General features: G+C 62.2%; 1 long non-coding RNA gene across 1 annotated transcript; it reads left to right on the forward strand.

Annotated features, from left to right (window-relative positions):
- Window positions 1-1,803: 1,803 nt before the first annotated feature.
- On the forward strand, window positions 1,804-2,990 carry LOC148164577 (uncharacterized). Its single transcript, XR_015768119.1, has 2 exons — window positions 1,804-2,276; window positions 2,632-2,990. It is a non-coding gene; the product is annotated as an uncharacterized LOC148164577 (long non-coding RNA).
- Window positions 2,991-13,287: the final 10,297 nt, after the last annotated feature.

Here is a 13,287-nt window from a genome sequence, read left to right on the forward strand (position 1 = left end):
GAGACATGGACACAGTCACACACATGTGCAGGGAGTGGGGGAGGGGGAGGGAGGAATGACACAGAATCCAAGGAAGCCAAGCCCTGGAAGGGGCTGGGCTGTGAATAGGAGCCTGGCCGCTCCCGAGAGAGAGGGTTGGCTGCAGGGTTGGCTGCGGTCAGAACAAAGGGACACAGAATACGAAAGGGCTGGTGGAAATTAAAAATGCAGTAGAAGTGTTGGAAGTTCAAGGAGATGGCGCAGGAAGAACACAAAGACGGGAGTGGGAAGGAAATTGAGTTAAGCTGGCATCTGCGGGGGACCTGGCGCTGGACTGGCAGAGGGGCCGAGGGGGGCATCCAGAGCACCTGGGGAAATTCCTGGGCAGTCCAGCTAATCCATCTGTGCCTCCCTTTCTTCGCCTGTAACGTGGGCTGGGCTGGGGCCGCCGAGAGGACAGAGGGCTTCTGACACATGGGACACACGTCAGTGTGGGCTCGTAGTGGCAGTGCTGAGGAGGGCGCGGTGGCATTTGGGCGCGACTGGGGAACGGCAGAGAAACAAGCACAGAACAGGGCGATGGTCAGCTCCAGAGGGAGTGGACTGTGTGTGGGTGCCGGGGGTGGTGTGCAAGAGACGGGGCCCCCGTCCTCCAGCGCCCGAAGTGCACGGGTATGTAAGCACAGCGGCGTGCGGGGTGCTCCGCAGGACCGCAGGACCGAGAGCCGGAGCTGACGCCTCCCGCCGGCTTTCCTAACTCTGCGGGCACCCACTTCATCCCGGCTTTACTTTGAAGAAAGACCTGCATTGGTACCTGCTTTTGCTAACTGAAAAGTCTGAAGAGGATGTTTGCTTTTATGAAAAAAGGCAAAAAGGGAAAATGGCGCTTAGCTGTTTTGCAGTGAGCCCTTGCAGAGGCGGCAAGCAGCTGGGTGGGGCTGCCCAGCCCCTTCCTGGGGACCACCTCCGCACCCAGCATCCAGCCCCAGAGCCCTGACCTGTGTCTGTGGGCGTCTGCGCTTTATCTCGATTTAGGTTGAGCATCTGTTAGCAAGATGTATCCTAACATCTCAGAAAAGCCTAAGGAAGGTTATTTTGGGGTCTGGGAATGCTAAGGTGTTTTTTTTTTTTTTTCATATAAATTAATGGAAATTGGCTCTTTGCTTTATGCCATCTCAGCTTATGAAAGCCTTCATAGGAGTGCCCTACTGATAGTGGGAAAACCTGTATTTATTACTTTCACAAAGAGAATTAAATAAGGCATGAGTTACCGTTTCTTGTCATTCAAGTTAACAAAGATCAAGACAAAAAAAAAAAAGGAGCCTGGGTATGCACGCAGGTGGTGAATGGCGGTGGCTGGCAGGAGGGTAACGGGTGGGGATGTGGCATAGGTGTCAGGCCTCTGGGCTCTGCGAGCCTTCGGCTCTAGTGCTTGCACTTTTCAGAGTTTCTCTGAAGGACGTAATTCTAAATACAGAGACAAAGCTTTATGCTCAAAGATGTTCACGGCACGCGTTTACCACAAGGGTCGCCGGCTGGGAGCCCCGGCCATGAAGGAGGGCCACCACACATTCCATAAGGGCCGCGGAAGCAGGGGAAAGCTCGACTTCAGAGTAAATTTTGAAATAAACTTTTTACCTGGTCAGGTAAAAAGACCGGCAGGAAACGGCACCCCAGGATGATGAAAGGAAGACCCTGGTGAACCTGAAGAAAATGTCCAAGAAAAGGAGGAGACGTCAGTGTCCCGCCATATGCGTCTTCTCCCAAAACACACTTTTGTCCTCATGCTAAGGAGGTGCTGACATTGTTGGATGGGCTGGGGGCTCCTGGCAGGGGGCGGGCTGTCTGGGACGATGCCCTTCGGGCGATGGGTCCGGGGAGACAGACCTCGTCCTGGGCAAATGGGCTCTTCCTGAGGAGCGGCCACCCCCAGAAGGCACACCCCTCTCGGCCTGGCCTGGGGGTCTATGACCCTCACGCTGTGGCGCTGGGGGTGTGGACCCTCCGCAGAGGGGGCTCATCTCAGCCAGGGTGCCCCTCTCCTGACCCTCCTTTGTCTCCCTTCTGCTCCTGGGCAGAGTCCTGACAGAACCCACAGGGGCCCTGGTGTCCAGGTGGGGAGGGGGCACAGGACAGCGGCCATGGCCCTCACACCCAGCGAGGACTCGCGCTGGTGGCCCGCCTGTCCCTCCTACCTGCCCAGCAAGGTGGTGTGAGCCCTCTGCCAGGGGAAACAACAGTGGTGGCCTGGCAACTGTCTCTGGGCAACAGCAACCCAGTGGCCCAGAGGGAAGCAGGTAGATGGGGAGCTGGGCAGGAGGCCAGGCTCCACGGGGAGCTGGGCAGGGGGCCGTCGGTGGAGGTGGGGGGCGGGGCTGTGGCTGGAGCAGGGGCATCCTGCATCTTGTGCATAGTCCCCACCTGATCATCCCTGAGCCTTCTGAAGAAGCCCAAATCCATGCCAGAACCCCAGGACCTGACCCTGTAGCGGATTTTGTGTTTCCTAAGCGTTACCTGCTCTATTTCATCTCCCTTTACCACAGCCTCTCATGTGGTGTCTGCCTTCCAGTCCTGTGGCCTTGTTGCCCTCCAGAGTCTTGTGTGGGTCTCAAGGGTGTCTCTGCTTAGGGTGCCTTAACTTGCTTGTTGCAGGACTGGACGGTGGCCCCCAAATGAGTCCATGTCTGAAGCCCCAGAGCCAGCAGATGCGACCTTACTTGGAAAAAGGGTATTTGCAGATGTGATTAAGGATCCTCCTGGATTATCTGGGGGGCCCTAAATCCAGTGACCAGCGTCCTCACAAGAGGGAGCCAGAGAGAGGAGACCCGGGAGAAGCCACATGAAGATGGGGGCAGAGACTGGGGTGGTGTGGTCACGAGCCCACCAGAGGCCGGAGGAGGCAGGAAGGACCCTCCCCTAGAGACTCTGGAGGGAGTGCCCCCCAACCCCCACCTTGACTTCTGACTTCTGGCCTCCTGGACTGTGAGAGAATACACTTCTGTTGTTTTCAAGCCCCCAGTTTGTGGTCATTTGTTACGGCGGCCCTCGGAGACTAACACACCCTTTAAACTGCTCCTTACTTTTGAGTGTCCTGTGGGTGACCCCACTCTGGGGAGGCCACCCTGACCCCACACAGAGGCTGATGCACTCCCAGGCTCCTCGCTTGCCTGTACCAACACTGGGGGCTTCAGGGGTCAGTCTTGCTGGACTGTGGTCTCCGACTCTCTGCCCTGAGGTGGCCATGGGTCAGCCTGCAGGGCAGAGAGCCCCTCCAGCCAAGCCCTGGACTGAGTGATTGGGGCTGGTGACCCCCCGGGCCTGGGCTTGCCAGGGCAGCAGTGGGTGTGTGAGAGTGGGGCCCCTGGTCTTCTCCTTGGCCTGAGCACAGGACCCCCAGAGCTGTCTTCCCTTAGGAACCCATGCTCCCCTCCCCAGGGACCCAGACTCCTTGGAGGCTCCCAGGCTCCTGGGCCCAGCCCACCACTCTGGGTCCCTATGGGTTCTGGGGAGGCGGCCCCTGCCTGAGGTGACACAAGAGCTCAAACTCCAGAACCCTGCCTCATAACCCGTCAAACTGGATGGTGTGGGTGCCGCCCCAGCCTTTCCCACGATGGTAATGGCCTGGGGCTGGGCGTGTCACTGGGCAGCCTGGAGCGAGGGGGAGAATCATTGACCTGCCATGGGGCAGGTGGTAGCTGAGGGCCTCTGAGCCGGGGGTGTGCTGGGGGTAGGAGGTGGTGGTCCAGCCCTCCCTCTAGGGCCCCAAGGGGAGTGGGGAAAGGCCCAGCACCCCTCCTGCGGCCGAGGTTGTGGAGTTGGTGCTTTTGCTGGGACCGGGCTGTGCTGCCAGGATACTGGGCCAGGAGGTCCCGCTGCTTGACCTCATGCAGCCCCTGGACTCTGCCACCTCTGCTCGGCTCTTGCAGGTGTCTGCATGGTCCCCACTTGGTCCTCTGCTCCTAGAGGCCTTCCTGGGCCGCCCTAGCCCCCCTCCCCCCACCAACCACCACCTCTTGACTGCTCTGGCTTCTTCAACACTGGCAGCCCTCCTGGTTGGCATGTCCTGCCCCCAGCCTCGTCACCATCTGCTCCTCCCGCTCAGGGACGTTCCTCCTCTCCCCAGTGTCCAGGACTGTGCGAGTTTGCAAAAGGTGCTCAGGAGAGACTTGGTAATGGAAGGAGGGAAGGTGGGGAGGAGCTCCCCCAGAGCCCCCAGAGGTCCTCTCCTCCCTGACTCTGGCCGCAGAGCACTTGGGCCAGACGCAGACCCTAGGACCTACTTGGAATTCTCAGGGGAAGGAAGGGGATTTTGGGGGGCAGCCATGAGGCTGAGGTTGGGATCAGCATCCAGAAGTTTGGTTTGGGGATAGCGTTAGAGGACATCTGCATGGGGGTAGAGGAGAAGGGAGCAGGGAGGGAGCTGCAGGGTGGGGGCCTGAGGGCAGCTCAAGATTAAGGGCTGCTTGCCCTTAAACCCCCATGGTGATGGTCTGGCACCTGGAGGGCACTCCCCGACTGACTGCCTAAGCCCTGGAGATGGGCCTGTGGGGACGTGGTGGGGCCCTGATATGAGGCGCATGGAAAGGAAACAAAGGTGGCCTGCACCCTCCCCGTCTCACCCCCTCCCCTGAGCTGCTTGCTCTAGGCTGAGGGCTGGGTCTTATCCATGACGGGCTCCTAGTGCTGCCTGGGTGGGGGAGAGAGCGGCCCAGGGAGGTTTCTGGGTGTGCTGCTGGGGCCCTGGGTTGGAGGTTTGGGGGTACAGGTGTGTAAGGGGGTGAGGGAATGAGGTCACTTCCCTGGAGAGGGTTCTAGGTGGGGCTCCGGGGCGGGGGTTACTGCAGCCCCTGGGCTTTCTTCTGGCTCTATGGCGGTGCCAACAGCCTGGTGTCTGCCTCACCTGCTTGCAGACCCTCAGTGCCCTGACGGCCCCGCCCAGCCGTGCACCTGGGATGAACAGAGGCCAGCTGCCAAGGTACCTCATACCCTTTGTTAGGCAGATAATCCATTATGCCCCCCCCCCGGCCCCCGCCGTCGTGGGGGCTGGGGAGGTCCCTGCATGGACACCAGGGAGTACGCGAATGGGCTCACGGGACCACGGGCCTCGCCCTCCACCTGGTGTCCCTCCAGGGGCTCCTCCTGGCGGCGGTCAGGCCATGGATGAACGGCATTACCAGACAGTATTAGACAACAGAACCCAGATCTAACCGTGTCTGGTAAGACGCCCATCGGCAGGCAGTGGTGCAGGCGGCCTCGAGTCGGTGGCGCTTCTAGGACGGGAGGGCACTGCCCATCCTGCAGCACCCTGAGGAAGCAGGGAGACCCCCGTGAAACCCCCGACCCTCCTGAGTCTGCAGAGTGGCCCCTGTCACCTGGTGTCTGGCTGGAGCCTCCCAGGACCCGCGTTGCCCCAGGGCGGCTCTGAGGAGGGCTTTCCTGCAGACCCGAACCCCAGCAACCCCAGCACACAGCCTCCAGGTGTGTGTGTTTGTGGGTGTAGCGGGGGAGAGGGCGATCTGGTTTCCCTGCACTTGACCCTGAGTGTGCTCACCGTGGCACCCTCGCCAGTTTCCTGAATGGCTCTTGGCTGGTTAATGAATAACAGTGAGGCCAGTGACAGACCCCTTCCTCCCTCCCAAGAGGCCAGCTGGGACCCAGTGCAGGGTGGGGTTCCCGGGGCCCCAGAAGGGCCGCCCCTGTGCAAGTCAGCTGGGCAGGTCTGGAGACCGGCGTCCTGGCTTCAGATCAAAAAGATTAAACAAAGGGCCATCCTGGCCTCGCCGATTTCGGACAATGTTCCCATTCTTAACTGCAACACTGTGGGGGCTGATGGGGGGAGAGGGAGACTCTGTCCTCATTGGGAAACAGCACAGAATGTCTACTGCACTCTGCCTGTGGGTTTGGGCCGGGGCACCCAGACACACCCTTGTCCTTCCTGCATCCCTGGTTGACCAAGGGAGTGAGTTCCCCTTTGTAGAATAAGAGTCCTGGTGTGAGAAGAGAGGCCACTGCCCATGGCTGGCTCCACTTGGGCAGGGCCAGCTCCCAAGGGACAGGCCAGGGTGCCCTAGGACAGCCATAGTGGATGTCTGACCCTGGATGGTGAACAGGAGGGCCTGAGAAGGGTAGGTGGGGGCCGCCTGCTCCCAGCTCCGTACCAGCCAGAAATGCATTTCCTCATGTGGCTGCTGACCTGGGCCCAACATCCGTTTCAGCCCTCAGAGTCTAGCCACGGCAAACACACTGGAGCAAAGCAGGTGGGGCTGGGGTGTGTGCAGGGGGTGGTGTGTGGGCCAGGACCCCAGGACGATGTCGATGTCCAGGACGGGACTGGTGGCCCTCTCCAGCCTAGTGCCCTAATCCTAATGGTTTCTCCCGGGGATCAGAGCACCCTGAGAACTCAGCTCGGAAGGGAGCCAGGGGCCCCGAGCCTGGCCTTGGCGGGACAGCAGAGGGGTGCCCATCTGCCGGTGGGGGCCCCCCGATGGGTTGGGCTGCAGAGCTGAGACAGGCCGTCTGCCCATCTCTAAGCCAGCCCTGGGCCTTGGCCCATCTTTGGAGTCCAGGAGCTCAGGACGGCGTGTCCTCGGGTTGCTTCCTGGCCGGCAGGCGGTGGGTCACCTTTGAACATCGTTACCAGACAGTGTTAGAGTTAAGCCGAGAAATCCAGCACTGTCCGGTAAGATGCCCACAGAGGCCCAGGTGCACCTTGGCCCGAGGACAGGGACAGACACCTGGTGCACAGCCCTGGGCAGGCAGGTTCCAGTGGAAGCGGCTGAGGATCCCTGGGTTGGGAGGCCTGAATGCTCCTCCCTGCTTTCTGCAGAGCGAGGAGACCTGGGGCTGGAGAGCCAGGACCAAGACCCGAGAGGCTGCCAGTCTGCAGGGTGGCCCGTGCACAGGCTGGGCCTGACCACCCCAGTCTGGGCCTTTGCCCTCCAGAGCCCTTTGTTGTCGCCTGCTCAGCCCACACCTGCCAGGTGTGGTGGCAGCCGCGGCTCGGGTGCTGTGGGCAGGGCCCAGATACCTGAGCATCCTAGTCCAGGGTCAGTCTGGGGAGGGGGGTGCTCAGTGCAGCTGCAGGACAGCTTTCATTCTGGGGGAGCCAAGGACAGGTGCTCAGATACATCTGGGCCTGGCGGGAGGGCATGGGCTGACTCTGTGGCCACCCCGCGTGGCCCGGGTGGGGGGGGGGCGGCCTCGTTGGTCGCTGGGGGCCGGGGCGGGGTGGGGGAGGGGAGGGCGGCCCCTTCGGTCGCTGCGCGCAGGGCCCCGCCGTCATCATTACCAGGCAGTATTAGAAACCTGACACCATCCAATGCTGCCCAGTAAGATGGCGATGGCCACCCCCAATTGGGTCTGGGGGCCGCCCAGCTGGGGACTCCATGGGGAGGCGAGCAGCGGGGCACTGGGGTGGGGGCTCAGGAGAGGCCACGGTGCCAGGCAGACCTCAGCTCTAGGGGCCCAGGCCGGGGAAGGCTGGACTGCAGCACCAGGATGCCCCCAAAGGCCGGGATGGGACCACAGGGTGACTTCCTGCCCAGCCAGCTCTGGCTGCCTCCATGGGGCCGTCAGCTCGGGGCCTGTGGTGTGCACCCAAGGAGGGCCGGCCTGTCTGGCCTGCAGGAGGCAAGGACAGGGTGGGATCCTCCCTCGGGGGGAACCAGGGAAAGGCCTGGACGTCGGGCCCTGCCCCCTCAGGGTCCGGGTGAGTGTGAGTGTGAGTGTGTCTACGACCAGAAGGGCTGCTGAGGCCGGACAATGAGCCTCTGTCTCCGGGACGCCGCCCCAATGGCTGTCCCCAGCCCAGCTCCCTCCTGCCCTTGTCAAGGGCATGGAAGGGTGTTGGGACAAGGGTGGAGTGGGATGTGGCTCTGGAGGCAGGACAGCACTGCGGGCCCTCCTCAGTCCCCACCAAGCAGGGGGGGTTCCCCAAGACCCAGTCCTCTACCTGGCTCACCAGCCGGCTCACAGAGGGGTCTGTCTGCTCGCCCCCGGCTCCGCAGCCCTGGGGTGCTGGCCGCTCTTGGCCGTGAGGTCCGAGGCTGAGCCGGCGCTGGGCCTGGAGGAGGGTGTAAGAGGGTAGCCCTGCCCAGCCTGTACCCGGCAGTCTGTCCTGCCCCCGAGTGCAGACCACAGGATGACAGCCAGCCCCCCAACCCCCCTGACTCCCCCACGCCTGCACAGGCCAAGCCAGTCCTTGGAGTTTGCAGTGGGGTCAAGGAAGTAGGTGACTCTGTGCCCACACCTGGGGCCCTGCATGGAGCTGGGAGACGCCAGCCCCCCGCCCTGGGGAGACTGAGCTGTCCCACCCTCCCTCTCCTCTCTTCTCTGCCTGTCACACGTGACACCGGCACCTGGAGAGTGGGCCAGAGCAGCCCCTCCAATTTTCCGGCGCCTTCTACCCACAGAGGATGCAGGGAGGGGGTGTGGGCCCCATGCTGACTCCCCCAGGCCAGCCGGCTGACCACAACAAAGACTGTGTCCACTTGCCTGGCCAAGGCCGGGTTCACCCGGTTCTTGAGCTTTGTCCTCAGGAACGGCCAACATTTCTCAGAGGACCTGATCCTAACTTAGGCCCAGCGTTGGGGGGGCAGGGGGGATGCCTGTCCACCACCCAGGAAGGAGGTGTCACAGGAGCCTGGACCCTCCAGGTGACTGTGTGCAGGCTCAGAGGGTGGATCCCACAGTCAGGCTCCGGCCCTGTGCCCCCATCACCACCTCCCGCCCCTCCTGGGTCCGTAGCTCACCTCTCAAGGTCTGCCCCATGAGCCCTGTAAAACCAGTGTGCTTTAGGAATGCAGTCCTACCTTTCTCCAAGCTAAGTGAAGCCGTCTCAACTTTACTTTCAGGGCTGAGTTAAATTTCAGCTCTGCTCTCAGCTGCCAGGCCACAGGGGGTGGGGGCTGGGTGCCCAGCGTCCCTGCCTTGTAGCCAGTGCACCGTGCACAGACTAGCCTCCCCCTGTGTGGCTTCTGGAGCTGGAGCCTGCTGTCCCTAGTGTCCTTGGCCACTCAGGGCCAGTCCTACTTCAGGAGCCCCAGAGGCCCCGGAGACCCCACAGGCCCAGAGCTGGCCTGGCCGAGAGCCAGGTGAATAGGCCCCCCCCCAGCTCTCTGCTGCCCACCAGCTCACCAGCCCTTACCTTCTCACCTAGGAGGTGAAGAGGTGCGCGGACAGACACACAGGCAGACACGCGGACAGAGCCTGGGCAGGCAGGTGGGCAGCTGAATGCTCCCTCCTAAGTTCCAGGACAGAATCCCACTCTTCCTGAACTCAGAACCCGGCCTTGGCCTCTGAGTGCAGCTCAGCGTGGGGTCAAGAGCCCCACCACCCTGCGCCCGGGGCAGGGAGGAGGAGTGGCAGGTTTTAGGGGCTGATACGAAGAGTGAAAACAACCCCCTGTTTCAGAGTGCCTAAATGGTGCTTTCTCGGTCTGTTGTTGGCAGGGAGGGAGGCCAGCCTTACGGTCCCAGATGCGGGGCCTGGTTAATCATCACCATCCCAAGCAGGCTTAGCTTGGGAAAAATCAAGGAATGAATCAAGAGGCCCAGAGCAGCACCTCCAGGCTCCTCTTGGCAGAGCGAATGCCCCACCTGCCCTCGGCGGGTCCCACCTGCACAGGCACAGGGTGGGGTGGGGAACGCGATCCCGGTGTGAAAGACTAACTTGCCGGTTAACCTGCCTGACGGGCCTTAATCAATGTTGAGGGCCGCACAGGGAACAAAGCGCTGAAACCCAAGCCCTGTGCGTGGTGCTGGAGCAGCCTGGGCCCTGAGGTGCGGGGAGGGGCGCGGCGGAGGCGCTGGCTGTCTACACGCAGGGCACTTCCCCGGCCGCCGCGGGGCCGCCATTTCCCCCAACACGGCGGGCATGGATTCCGGGCCCTTGTTAGGGGCGCGCCCGCCCACGCTCGCTCACCCGACCCAGAGACCCAACCAGCCTCCTCAGGAGGTGGGTGACTTTCGGTAGGCCGTTTACCTTCTCTCCAAGTCACCAGAGACATTCTTTCGCACTGGTTTTGCAAAGACGGTATTTGCAAATTACCAAAATGTCGGAAAATTAACAGTGGGCCCTGTCCCTGTTGTACAGTTGTTTTGCACTTTCATTAAGTGAAATGCTTTGCGCTTACTTGGCCAGTTTGACATGCTGCCGATTGCTCTGACTTGTAAGCATTTCATCTGGGCTACCAGAAAAAAACCAAACCAAACCAAACCAGCCTAAAAAGGCCTAAAATGCTCCTGCTGGCTGAATGAAAACATCGGACTCCTGTGCCCTGAAACTTTTGTGCCTCTCAAACTGTAAGACTGAAAAACCCAGTGATGCGGGCTGCGAGAGCTGCTCGCGGGTAGCCATGTGGCAAGTTCAAAGCAGGGTGTGCATGGCCGCGGTGGCGCGGGCCGCACTTTGCCAAGAACGCAGTGTCTGTGTGCTGTGATCACTGCTCCTTCAGAACAGCCTGGAATCTGACCGCGAGCAATGGTGTCGGCGAGGGGCCGGCCTACAATTCTCCAAGGTGGTTCCGGCTTTGTTGGCGCCTCGGACACAGGCGGGTGAGAAAGAGCCTGAATCCAGGCTAGATGGCCTCTGACCCCAAGCTCCCACCGTGACCAGTGCGGCCTCTGGCAGAGCCGAGCCCTTCCCTTCAAGAGCAAACTCCGGAAACCCACCACCAGAACTGCGGGCGTTCTTGAGCCCCGGCCTCCAGGTCCTTCCCCACACCCAGCTCTGAGGGAACAAGGTACCTCAGGAACCGTCACATCAGTGGCCGATGGGGGAGCTTTCCAGAAGGTCCTGTCACCAGGTGGAAGGCGGGAACCCTCATGGTTGGTGACCCTGGGCTGCCCTCTGGGTGGGCTGGAAGACACCCGCTGCCCCGTTGCTTCTGCCTGGTGGACCCTCAGCGGCCCCTGCTAGCCCAAGATGGCTCTGCATCCAACACCCAGCACGCTCGGCCTGAGGGGCCCACCTCCTCCGAGGGGAAGGACCACCTTCCCCGCGTCTGAGCTCATCTGCCACCATCACTCTGTCCTCTCTGGGTCAGCCCCTCGAGGGACTCTCCCCACACAGCGGCCTCTTCATGCTCCTCCAGCTCCTGTGCTTACCTGCCCAGACAGGTTCCGCGCCCGGAGGAGGCGGGTGGGAGGCCGCTCCCGACCCCAGCCTGGCGGCCAGACCGACATGTCCAGCACTGTCCCTGCACCCAGGACCTCCCGGGCCTCAGAATAGACATCAGAGAAGCTTTGGCACCAGTCGCCCCAAATACCTGTCAGCCCGTGGTGAACAGCCTGGGTGCCCGGGTTTGGCTTCTGCCCAACCTGCCCCCAACCAAGATCCAAACTTGGAGCAGCTTGGAGACCAGCGAGGACTGCCTGCCTCCTGGAAGAGACCAGCTTCCTGCCTCCCTCAGCTGAGGCTCCTCACAAAGGAAGAACTGAAGTCCACACGTGTGCAGGTGGACAGGGGGCCTGGTCTTCCAGGGAAGTTCTGAGAGCGCCAGAGAACAATGGAGGCTGTGGCGGGTCCTTCTGCAGCTGTGAAGAGCAGGGCAGGGAAGAGACGGTGGCCCTGGGCTCGCCTTACATGTAGGGCCTCACCCCGCCCCATGCAGGTGCCTGCTCACTGCCGACCAATCTCTGCTCTTGGCCGCCAACAGGTGTGTCCCCCGGGCTCCCATAGGCCAGGAGGGAGGCAGCGACGTGACGCAGTGGCAGGCGGGCGGCAGGCCCCGCACACATTCCTGCCCCCGCCTCGCCCAGCTCGCCCGCCTCGCCCGCCCGCTGCTGCCGGGGCCCAGCTCGAACAAAAACCAGGGAGGAAAGTCTCTGCAGGAGCTGCAGTGGAGTGTGCAAGCCCGCAGCAGGGAGACTCCGGGCTGCACCACCTTGCCGGCAGGGAGGGGTCGGCAAGGTCACACCCCGAGCTCTCGTCTCTGCCCCTGGGGTGGCCCCAGCAGTGGCCCCCTACCCCCTGGGGCTGAGGTTCCCATTGACAGAGGTCCCCAGTCTGGACCTGCCCCTCTCAGCTCTTGGCAGCAGTGGAGGGGTCCCCTCTGCCTGAATCTCTCAGAATCCCTGCCTTGTGTGCCCCCCAGCCACACCCCTAGGGCAGCAGGCCGCAGAACAAGGCGGGCGTGGGTCACATTGACCCACACGCTGGGGGAGACAGGCTGCTGGGAAGAAGGGCCCTCCTGCAGGGTAGGGGGCTGGTCTGGGGGCTGAGGCCATGGCACCCCCTGGAACGCCCCCATTTTGGAGCCCCTGGGCTAAGGGACGCAAGACTGCACACTGGGGTTTGGAAGGGTCTGGGGGCCATGGCCACAGGGTGGGGAGGAACAGGGCCTCAGGCCAGTTTGGGGAAGTGACTCGGGGACACTCCCAGTGGACGGTCCTGTAATGAAACACAGCCACGCTGGTAATTAGCGCCACCAGCAGAGATCCCAAAGGGCCCAACTGTTTTCCACTGTAAACTCCCAGTGACAAAGGGCCTGTGCCCCCGGGGCTGCCAGCTCTCCGGCTTGCTCCACCCCAGGAACCCGGCTTTGTGGAGCCTCATCTTTTCATCCAGGGCCTGGTCTTTAGACCCAAGGCTGTCCTCTAGGGGTGGACTGGACGTGGCCAGAAGAGTCAGTGGCTGCCTTGGAGGGCTCCCCGAGGGCTGAACCACTCCAGGGGGCACTGTCCCTCTGATGCCGCCCTGTCGGCCTCCTCTCCCCACCACACAGGGGGTCCCAGAGGACGGCACAGTACCCCCATCCCCTGCCCAGGAGTCCCCATGGGCCTGATCACTGGGGTCCTGGTGGAGGACCCTGAAACCCTTTGGGTGGGGCTCTGAGTCCACTCCCCAGCCCAGCTCAGCCTGGCCTCCCGCCCCAAAGGGCTGTGCTGGGGGAGGGCTCCTCCCTCACCTCCCGAGGGGGCGGCCAGAAGTTGGTCTGGTTCCCCCGGCCCCCGGAGGGCATCTGGAATCCAGTCCTTGGAACATCAGTGACCCCTGACCCTCCAACCTTCCCACCTCCAGCCCCTAGGGCGGTGCTGACGAGGGTGACCCACCAGGCTCACCCTTTCTCAGGATTGTCAAGACCACCCCCCCAGGCTCACTCAAGGTGTCTGTGTTTGTGTGGGGGTGGGGTCAGGACGCACCTGGCCAGTGGCACCCGTGTTCTGGGGAGACAGAGGCGTTGCTCACTAACAAAGCCAGAGGGGTTTGCCGCTGGATGGGAGTGGAAGGAAGGGCTGCTCGCCGCCAACCCCCGTCTCAGGCTCAGACCCCGTCCTCCGCACGCTGCGCCATTCACTCCGTCACAGA

This window comes from Eumetopias jubatus, unplaced genomic scaffold (assembly GCF_037043125.1).
Source record: "Eumetopias jubatus isolate StellerSeaLion01/CBP00866 unplaced genomic scaffold, mEumJub1_p1.0 scaffold_4, whole genome shotgun sequence".
Taxonomy (NCBI): Eukaryota; Metazoa; Chordata; class Mammalia; order Carnivora; family Otariidae; genus Eumetopias; species Eumetopias jubatus.